The sequence below is a fragment of the Euprymna scolopes genome, chromosome 25 (assembly GCF_053919585.1).
Source record: "Euprymna scolopes isolate OS-2025 chromosome 25, ASM5391958v1, whole genome shotgun sequence".
Taxonomy (NCBI): domain Eukaryota; kingdom Metazoa; phylum Mollusca; class Cephalopoda; order Sepiida; family Sepiolidae; genus Euprymna; species Euprymna scolopes.
Genome location: NC_136506.1, coordinates 75,274,395 through 75,284,794, shown reverse-complemented (window position 1 = coordinate 75,284,794; position 10,400 = coordinate 75,274,395).

The window sequence follows — 10,400 nt, the reverse complement described above, 5'->3', positions numbered from 1 at the left end:
CCCGTACCATCTGCAGATAAGCATTTTAATGGATCAAATAGTTCCAAAAGTTCAGATCACAAAGCGGTCACCAGTGTTGGGATGAGAAGTTATTTGAACTATTTTTTTTATTATTATTTATGGAGGTCCCACGCATAAATATTAAAACAATAACTAATAGAGAAAGTTAAAGCTAAGCAAATGTATATTTGTACATTTATTCCTTAATTGGAATTCATTTTTGAGATGATCATTATATATATATATATATAGGATTGATATGTAGTTTGCTTGAAGCATTGTGTGGGATAGGTATGTAGTAGAGATTTAGAAGGCTATCACAATGCGAGGAATGAAATATAGTCGTTGTTGGTAAGAGAAGACGAGAACAAGTGGTGATTTACAAATCAACAAGTACATACATATATGTCTCTCTCTCTCTCTCTCTCTCTAAATATTTATTCAGTTTTATTAGGTAAAAATGTCTTACTTGTTATGTCTGCGACAATATCCATTATTAATTTCAGAAAAAAATTCCCTTTTCAAATGGTGGACGTAACAGATCGATTCAAAGCATGCTGTTACATCCATCATTTGATATTGTCGCAGACATAACAAGTAAGATATTTTTACCTAATACAACTGAATAAATATAATATATGCATATATATATATATAGAGAGAGAGAGAGAGAGAGACATATGTATGTACTTGTTGATTTGTAAATCGCCACTTGTCCTCGTCTTCTTTTACCAACAACGACTACATTTCATTCCTCGCATTGCCTTCTAAATCTCTACTGCATATTAATTTATTTTTATTTCGGACTATTATTCTCATCTTTATTAGTTGTTATTCTCATCTTTATTGGTTGTTGTTTTCATCTTTATTAGTTGTTATTCTCATCTTTATTGGTTGTTGTTTTCATCTTTATTAGTTGTTATTTTCATCTTTATTGGTTGTTGTTTTTCACAACGTTTCGGTCAACTATTCCTCTGGCCTTCGTCAGGTGGTAACCACGACGGATAGGAACTTCGAATCTCCTAACTGCATTCTCAGCAATCACTGCCATCCGTAGTTGTTGTCGTCTCACCACGTTTTGGCCAAGTAAACCTCTGGCCGGCTTTGGGTAAGATTGAAACCGCTATCTTCAAACAATGTCCATCTGGAACCGTAGAGATTCAACGTGTCTATCAACAAGTAATAAAGATGAGAATAATAGTCCGAAATAAAAATAAATTAATACAAATGTACATTTGTACATTTATTTACAGCCGACAACATATAAAAAGATCTGAACAATGCAAATAATTTTGATTAACTAATAAAATACCCGGCGTTGCCCAGTTGAAACATATTGCTGGGTGGAGAGTTTAATCACATTCTATTTCAGATACACCGAATATCCTAAATTGTTACGAAAAGTGATCACATATTGGATTGAAGGAAGCAGAAAACACATCCATCTTGGTCCATGAAAATCTAATTCAAAGTAACTTAAAGAGGAAATAATTCTCATAGCTTAAATAAATAAGCTTACTTCTGGTTTTAAACGCGAAATGGTCAGTTATTAATGATTGAAAATAAATCAAACAAACGAAATTTAAATGATATTTCTAAATAGAACAATTAAAACAATTCTATTACAATTAATAACGTGAAACTAATTATTAAAATAGATTTTCTCTAATGTAATGTGCAAATAAGGCTATTCATTGAATGTAAAGTTTATTTTGAATAAATAGCATATATAGAAATCATGCTGAAAGAAAAGTGTTTGTCATTATTTCATTGTAAATATAAAGTCATTATATATTTTATTTAAAAAAAAAAAAAAAAAAAACCCATTGTATATAATTTTATTGTTAAAAAAAAAAAAAAAATTGTACATATTGTCATCTGGGGCTTTAAGTAGATCCAACTCCTAGAGTGAATGCGGTATTGTGGTGATTGCAACTAGTGATAGGGAATAGACAAGTGGACGACCCCCGACACCCACTTTCCCCCACACACCCTTTCTGGCCTCATGCCACATTTAAAAAGAATTAGTTGCCTGTTTTATATAATTTTAACCCTAAAATTCTGTAAAATTTGTGATTTTTCTTCTTAAATAAATATTTAAAAGTGTTTATAAGTCCATTTTCAGTATGAAAATTAATTTTTGAAACAGTGTCCCTATTGCACAAACAGGAATACGACTTTATATATTTGTGTTGGGACGATTAATAGGAATCAGAATTGAGAATTGAAAAAATCCGAATTTTTGCGGGTACCGGAATCAGTAAAATTTGTGCGATGCCAAAAACGGTTCTTTTAATTGTGCCTTTTTCTTTTATTTGATTTTGTTTAAAACAAATTCTTCCACTGCTGGTAGTAATGTTAAAATAATAAATATTTATTGATTGTAAACTGTCAGTAAAAGTAAAATTTATAGATCATCCCCACAAATGATTTTTTTTTTTTTTTTTTTAAATATCTGCACATTTAACGTGTGTTTTTATGGTAATCGAGAAAAAAAAGAACAACTCTATAGTTAAATATATATAAATTTATAAAGAAATGGAATCAATAATTATATTGGAATTGGGAAAAATATTGGAATGATCCCAACATATATATATATATATCATAGTAAGAACAAAGCTGTAATATAGAAGTTTACAATTATTTTTTATTATTCGGCAGAATACTCCAAAACTGTTCTGTTAGGTAATCCTTAATCCACAGAGTTTCAAAGAATGCTTATTCTTCTCATCAGAAGAAAAAACTGTTAGCAAAATAATCAGATATGAATGCTAGATGTTAGCATTTCTATGCATTTGCTGGTTACTGCATGAGATGAGACTAAAAATTTTATGAGTTTTAGTCATAAAATTTTAAAAAAATATAAGATTGTAAATATAAATAGAGAAACGATTCATGCAAAGAGTTCTTTAAGAAATATTTTGAGGAAAACGTCAATTAGATGCATATAGGCATATATTCAATTAGTACATATAGATATATATAAGAGCACGGATGTACATATATATATATATATATATATACACATACATACATAGATATTTGATTCAGAGTTCAACATTAAGACAAAAAAGCAACCAACCGTATATAAAGAATATATATATATATATATATATATATATATATATATATATATATATATATATATATATATATATATATATATATATATACACACACACACACACTACACTGAGGAAGACCAAAGGTACGGTTTAAATTATGTTCTTGTAAAAAAAGTTTTTTAATTTTTTTCATAATAATATTTTGTATTCCTGCACATCCCCAATGAAAACAAATAAAGAAGTTATAAACTTTTATACTTTTCGCATTCATTTTTTATGCATTTTCATATATATATATATATATATATATATATATATATATATATATATATATACATGGTGACCCAAAAAAAACCCAGAGGACATTTAATTGTTTTTCTGAGCATTTTACAGTCAATGGAGAAAAAAAAGGCCAAAGACCCTAATGTTTTGATGTGATATTTTGAATATAATAAACTAGTTATGACCAAAGTTTCATTTAATTTGGAAAAAACATTAAGAAACGGGGCCTAATTAGAGTTGGGGCCCGTTTTTTTTTGGGGGGGGAGGGGGCAAGATAAGTTAATTTTCTCCCTAACTGGATATGTTTTTAGTGTTTTGATTTAATGTAACATGTTTATTCAGTTCAAAAAACATACAGTGTTTACTGATGTATTGGAAAATTTGAAATGACGCCGGACTCTCTGTTGAACATGGTAAGTTTGGGAAAATGAGTTAAATTAAAAAATATACAAAATACTGTTACAAACTCGGTCAATATATGTTACCATGACATAGGCTAACATATATTGAGTGGGTTTCTAACAGTATTTTGTATAGTTTTTTAGTTTGAACTCATTTTCCCAACTTACCGTGTTCAACAGAGAGTCCAGCGCCATTTAAAATTTTCCAATACATCGGCAAACACTGTATGTTTTTCAAGCCGAATAAACATGTTACATTAAATAAAAACACTAAAAAATTATCCAGTTAGGTAGAAAAGTAACTTATCTTGCCTTTGATAATATTTATTTGTTAAATACTTGTTTTTTGACAACTTTTTTGAATCTACGTGTATAGTAATACAAACCGACATGAAAATGGCGAAAAGGGGGCTATTAGATATTGTAAATTAACAACGAAAGCAAATTCCATCCTCTCAGATATCAAACAGGTATATTAAAAAAAAAAAGTTTTTATAGTCATGGTTTTTGTGGTTAATCGATAATATTAAAAAGATTTCTTTTTAAATTCAGTAATAAAAAATTAGAGGATGGTGTCTGCATTGCAAACGATCGCTATCTTACATCTCAGAAAATCAAATCAAATTAAGTTATATAATACCTAAGTTTATATATATATATATATATATATATATATATATATATATATATATATATATATATATATATGAAAAACAATAAGAATAGAAAATGAAGTCACAAGAACTATAAATATAGAATGGTTAATTTTTTCAGTAAGGATATACACGTTTTGTTGGGGGAGTTATATCGAATTCTAAAATAAAGTAGGAGCGTATTATATAGGGTGTAATGGAAAAAGGTGTATATGGCCTCTATCATAGTCTTAAATGAAGGTAGTATGTGTTTTGTTTATACATATATGCACCAAGTTAAAGGTATTCAAGAGATAAAACATGAATTCAACCAGGTTATTAAGAGTGCGCAATAAAAAAATAAAAAAAGAGCAAGATATGTTTATTGATAAAAACGAATTTTAATGTTAATGTTTCAGACAAGTGGTCGGTTAAGACCACTTCCTTGTCAGGCGACTTAATAAAGTTCGGTTCCTAAATGAAAGATGAGATAATCTATCTATATCTCTATAAAAGTGAACGTGTCTGTATGTCTGTCTGTGTGTCTGTGTACATTTCCCTACGCAATAACTCTGGCAATTTTTAGTCTACAGACTCGAAATTTGATATACAGGGTACTGAGATTTGGGAAAATCTATGTGATCGGTTTTCGGCCAGAAATTTGGCTGTCAAGGGGTCAAAGTTCAACGATTGGACCTTTGAGAACTCTACCAAACTCCTCCCACAATTTTGGGTCTAAACACTTGAAATTTTAGATATAGGTTCCTTGGGCATGGATCTAACTTAATAACTTGAGCTGAGCCCAACACAATAAATGTTAAGGGGTCATAATAGGGATCAAAGTTAAAAAAATTGACCGCTCTTTTTTTTTTTTTTGTTCAACATACACCTCCAAATACCCGGGCAATGTCGGGCACCCATACTAGTATATATATATATATATATATATATATATATATATATATATATATATATAAGCTGAATGTCTGTCTGTGTGTGTGTGTGTCTGGTCACGAATAGGCTCCTGTATCGTTGACTATTTTAAAAAACTGATTACATATAATGATAGAAGATGTATCGAGACACAGGAATGGTTATGTTTGATCTGGCAGAACGGTGGTTCATTAAAATTGTGGGGTCTGCGTTCACGCCTGGTCCACAAAGTATGGAAATAAAAAATTTAAAAATTAAAAAAAAAAACATTTACATGTGTTTTTGATATAGATGTAGATAATAATACTTTGATAAGTATGTTTTAACTTAAATAGGGATGGTATGATAAAATTGTGAGGTCTGCGTTCGCACCTCCATAGAATGGAAATAGGCACAAACTTTAATAAAGACTTTTCATATCTATCTGCATAAGTATACTTTGATAATTATGTTTCAGTTTGAAGAAATATGATATAATAAAATTATGGGGTGTTCGTTCGCACCTGACCTCCATAGAATGGAAATATGTCACAAACTTTAACAAGGTTTTTTTATATAGATCCACAGAATATTGTGATAAGTGTTTCAGTGTGAACAGGTATGTTATAATAAATTATGGGGTTTATCTATTTTATTTTTACTTTCATCATATTTTGCTTTGGTTTTGATACCCCCAAATTCAACCCAAATTTACAACCCTTCCTTTTCAAAACCTATCATACTTTCATAAATTGAAGACATCCAAGTTGTAGTTAGGTGGGAAACAGACAAACGGAAGAGAGTTCCACAGGCGTGCACTTCTAAGAAAGAAGCTTTGTTCATGGAATCTACGTTTTGATTTAGGCACAGATAAAGAGTGGGAAAAATTATTGACAGTGGTTTCAGCTAGATGGGTTTTTATCGTGAAGTGTTTTTTGAAAAAGATTGGCGAGGGGGGACCAGAGATTGGAGCTCAGACGAGCATTTGCCATGGAAATAACGATAAAACAAAGACAGGCTCGCAACGTCTATTCTGTGGGAGAGAGGTTGCAGGGAAGAGAAAAGGGCATCCCCCACTAAGCCACAAAGTCTATTTTGTACTCTGTCAGGGTAGGATAGGCTGGTTTTAGCAGCTCCTGCCCAGTAGCAGCAGTACTCCATCCTTGGACGTACTTGGCTTTTATATAGATAGAGAATTGCATCAGTAGTGAGATATCTTATGGAGTGGTAGAAGGATCCCACCATTTTCTCAGCGACCTTGGCAACAGACTTGATGTACGTGTTCCATTTCGGATCAAGAGTAAAGGTTAATCCCAGAAGTTTGTCAAAACATGGAGCGTCCCCAAGACGAGAGCCATCCATTTCAATTGATGCCAGATGAGGATCAGAGCATTGATGATGTAAAGATAGGAGCTTGGTTTTAGATGCATTAAAAGTAAAACAACCACCTCTTCCCCTACTGTACCACATGCTCAAGATCAGAGGAGAGAGAATCAGAGAGAATTTGTCATTTACAGCCTTTGATGTGTTGCCAGAGATGCTCATGTCATCAGCATAAATGTCAATGAATGATTTAAGTATGTATTTTGGGAGATCATTGATGTAGATCATGAAGAGAGTTGGGCCTATCAGAGAGAAATGATTTAATAATTGAGAAAACATTTCCAGTTATACCGTAGCTGGAAATCTTGTGCAGTAGGCCTTTATGCCATACCTTATCAAAGGCCTTTGATATGTCAAGAGCAATTGCCCTAGAAAGGAAGCCTCTGTCGAGAGATTCACTAATCCTATGTGCCAAAACTGGTGGGAACCAAACCGCTGCTCAGCTACTTTGGGTTTAACGGACTGAGCATATAGCTCTCTTGCATTTTTTATTACTCTTTTACAGTGGTTGCTGGCAGTCCTGAAAGCAGCTTTAGTCTCAGTGCATCTATTACATTGGTAGCTATGGAAAAAGTGATTTCTGTGTGTGATGGCAGCAGCACATTCTGGGGAGAACCATGGCTGGCTGTTAGGTTTTTGTTGGAATTTTTTGGATGGTATGAATCGGTCTATGCCTACAATTAACCATTCGGTCAGGTCTGATACTATAGAGGACACATCCTTTTTAAACATGGAATGCAGAGATAGATCAGATATGAATGTACGAAAGCTATCCCAGTCAACCATAGAGTATCGATATACAGTATGGTGGAGAGGTACGTCTGAAGACTTATTACATTTCATTTTTTTCTTAACTTATACAACGGAGTTGTTGGAGGATCCCAGAGGAGATAGAACAGAACATGAGCATAGCTCTTTATGTATTTGCTTCCCCACTGAGCAAATTAGGCACAAGGCCATTTTTTTAATGTGGGGAGGAAAAAACAGCTCCCCCAAGGGAGCACTCTTATAGGGTCCAAAATTAACAATTGTCCGATATGAAGGGTTTCCCCCACATTGACCAGAACTGATTACTTCCTTTTCCGCTCCTGGCCCGAAGGCCAAGAACAACCCCTATAGCTCAGGGGAAGTTATGAGAAAAAGTCTAGAAGGCTTGCATACTGACCGGTAGTATTGGGCATACGGGTGGGTTCGTGAACAATCTGAGTGAGGTCATAGGCAATGGAAAAATAATGACAGAACCTCCCCTCATCATCTGTCTTATTTGAGTGGATCAACCATTTCATATTATGGACATTGAATCACCGCAAATGTGAATGCTACCATTGTAACTTATTAGTACTGACAAAAAAATCAGTTGATTTTTTATCTGAAAACTCCATTTATCGACTACAAAAATTTTGTCCCAATAGTGTAGAAGCACTGAATTTTCCTTTCATTTCCCGTGTGCCTAACATCAAGCATAATTTTCATGAGTTTCTTTCCAAGTCTTCCCATCTGTGGCACACATTACCATGGGACTGTTACAATATTGTTATCTTCAACAAATCCAACATCAACTGATACTTGTCATAAGCCGTCATCATAAATCATCAAATTTTGCTCATTCCATTCATTATTTTCATTCCTCTCATAATATTCATCATCATTCAACTGGTAATCTATTTATCCCATTAATCCTTGTCTGCGAAGAGCTTTTGTACTTAAGCAGTGACTCTTTAGTAAAAAAGCTTGATGTGTGTGTGTCTTGCTTTCTATGACTATGAATAGCAGCAGCTTCCGCTCCTGACTGCAGCAACATCATTATTTTTTTATTTAAAAAATTTTTTTTTTATTATTTTCACCCCCAAACAAGACACATTGCCACTTTGATGTAGGGGGCTCCTATCAGGGACCTAAGTTCCAGGGGTACTATGTAGGGAGTTTAGCAGCAAGATATCTATTCGCATTACACTTGAACTTCTGCATGTCAGTACAGTTGGGGAAGCAGGAAACGGGAAGAGAATTCCAAAGTCCTGCCGTTCTGGGGAAGAAGCTATTAGAGTAAAAGGCTTTCTTACGTGTAGGGATTTCAACTGTGTAGGGATGGGACTTCGCTGCTTGTCGTATTTGTCGGGGGTATTTTCATCAAGGGAGTACAAAGCAAGCTCTTTCCTAGAGACATATTTTACTTACTTGAAATAAAAATTTCCGCGATGGTGAAATAAAAGAAAAGATTAATTTTGAAATTTGGTGAAAGTTATTGTTTGCATTTTGTTTAATTTCAGATTTTTCGGTTGTTAAAGATATAACACCGCCATCTTGAATCCATTCTTCTACAAGCCTCAGAGGAAACAATATAATATAAAATCTAAAAAAAAAAAAAAAAAAAAAAAAAAAATATAATTTACTAGCAGTATCTGCTAACTGGCGTTGCCCGGTGGAAGTGCCCCTCCCCTTCAAAAAAAGTTAAAGAATGGTTGTTGTTATTGTTGTTGCTGCTGCTGCTGCCTAACCTCTAACCTCCTCATGTTACGAATGGCTTTTGGAATAAACCCCCCCCCACACACGCACACACTTTTCATGGTAAGAACGATTATCGGAATGTCAAGAACGGGTGGAGAGAGTTTGTGTTGTAAGGGTAATGAGCAACCCCCCAGCTGTAAAAAAAAAAATTAAAAAATAGCAACTAGTGGGGAAAAAAAAAAAAAAATTGATGCAGCAGGCATGCTGGGTAGAGAGAGAGAAAAAAACAAAACAAAAAACATCCATTTAGCTGTTGGAGTTGTAATAATGTTGATTGGTTAATCACTGGCCTCTGTGACTAAAAATAGTTTGTCACAAACTATTAGGCACACGGGAAATGAAAGGAAAATTCGGCGCTTCTACACTATTGGGACACCAAGTTTTATTAAGAAGCAGGAATTTTATTTAAGAATGAAAACATGTAATCCTATCCTAATGGAATGAAATGAAACTTATTCCGTGTATTTATCATTGATTGTTGGTTTTATTAATTACTGCAATAATTTCACTTATCATCGTAACCTCCCAAAAAATAAAATTAAAATAAAAAATAAAATAAACCCAAAAACAAACAAAAAGTAAACACCTCAAAAAGAAAGGAAGGTTTTTCATTCATATTTGATAAAAAAACAAAAACAAATAAAAAGCAAAAAATAAAACAAACAATAAAAACAAATGAAACTGTTTTAATCAGATAATAAAAAAAAAACTGAGGAAAAAACAATTCATTGTTCAAACTCCTCGGCTTAACAGTCACAGCAAGGGTGAAGGAATGAATGTTTTTGGTCAATTTTTTTATATTTTTCGATATTTGCAAAAACGATACCGAAATGGTCAGGATCCGTTGCCTGTGTCAAAAGTTTTTGCGAAACATACAAACACACAAATATATACACATACAAACACACAAATATATACACATACAAACACACACACATTGAGGACATTGCCAGGGTTGTTGCAAAGAAAGTAGGTTCTCTCTATTGTGCTAGAAAGTTGCGTTGTTCACACCTAAGAGTATCCTATATCTCTATAAGGTCACTATTCGCCCATGCATGGAATATTGCTGCCACATCTGGGCTGGTGCATCTGCCGCTAGTCTCTTGCTCTTAGTAAGGTCCTGTACTATCAACTAAACTCTAATTAATACCAAATCGCCGAAAAGTTTGCATCTCTGTGCCTGTTTTACAAGTATTTTGATGGAATGCGCTTTGACA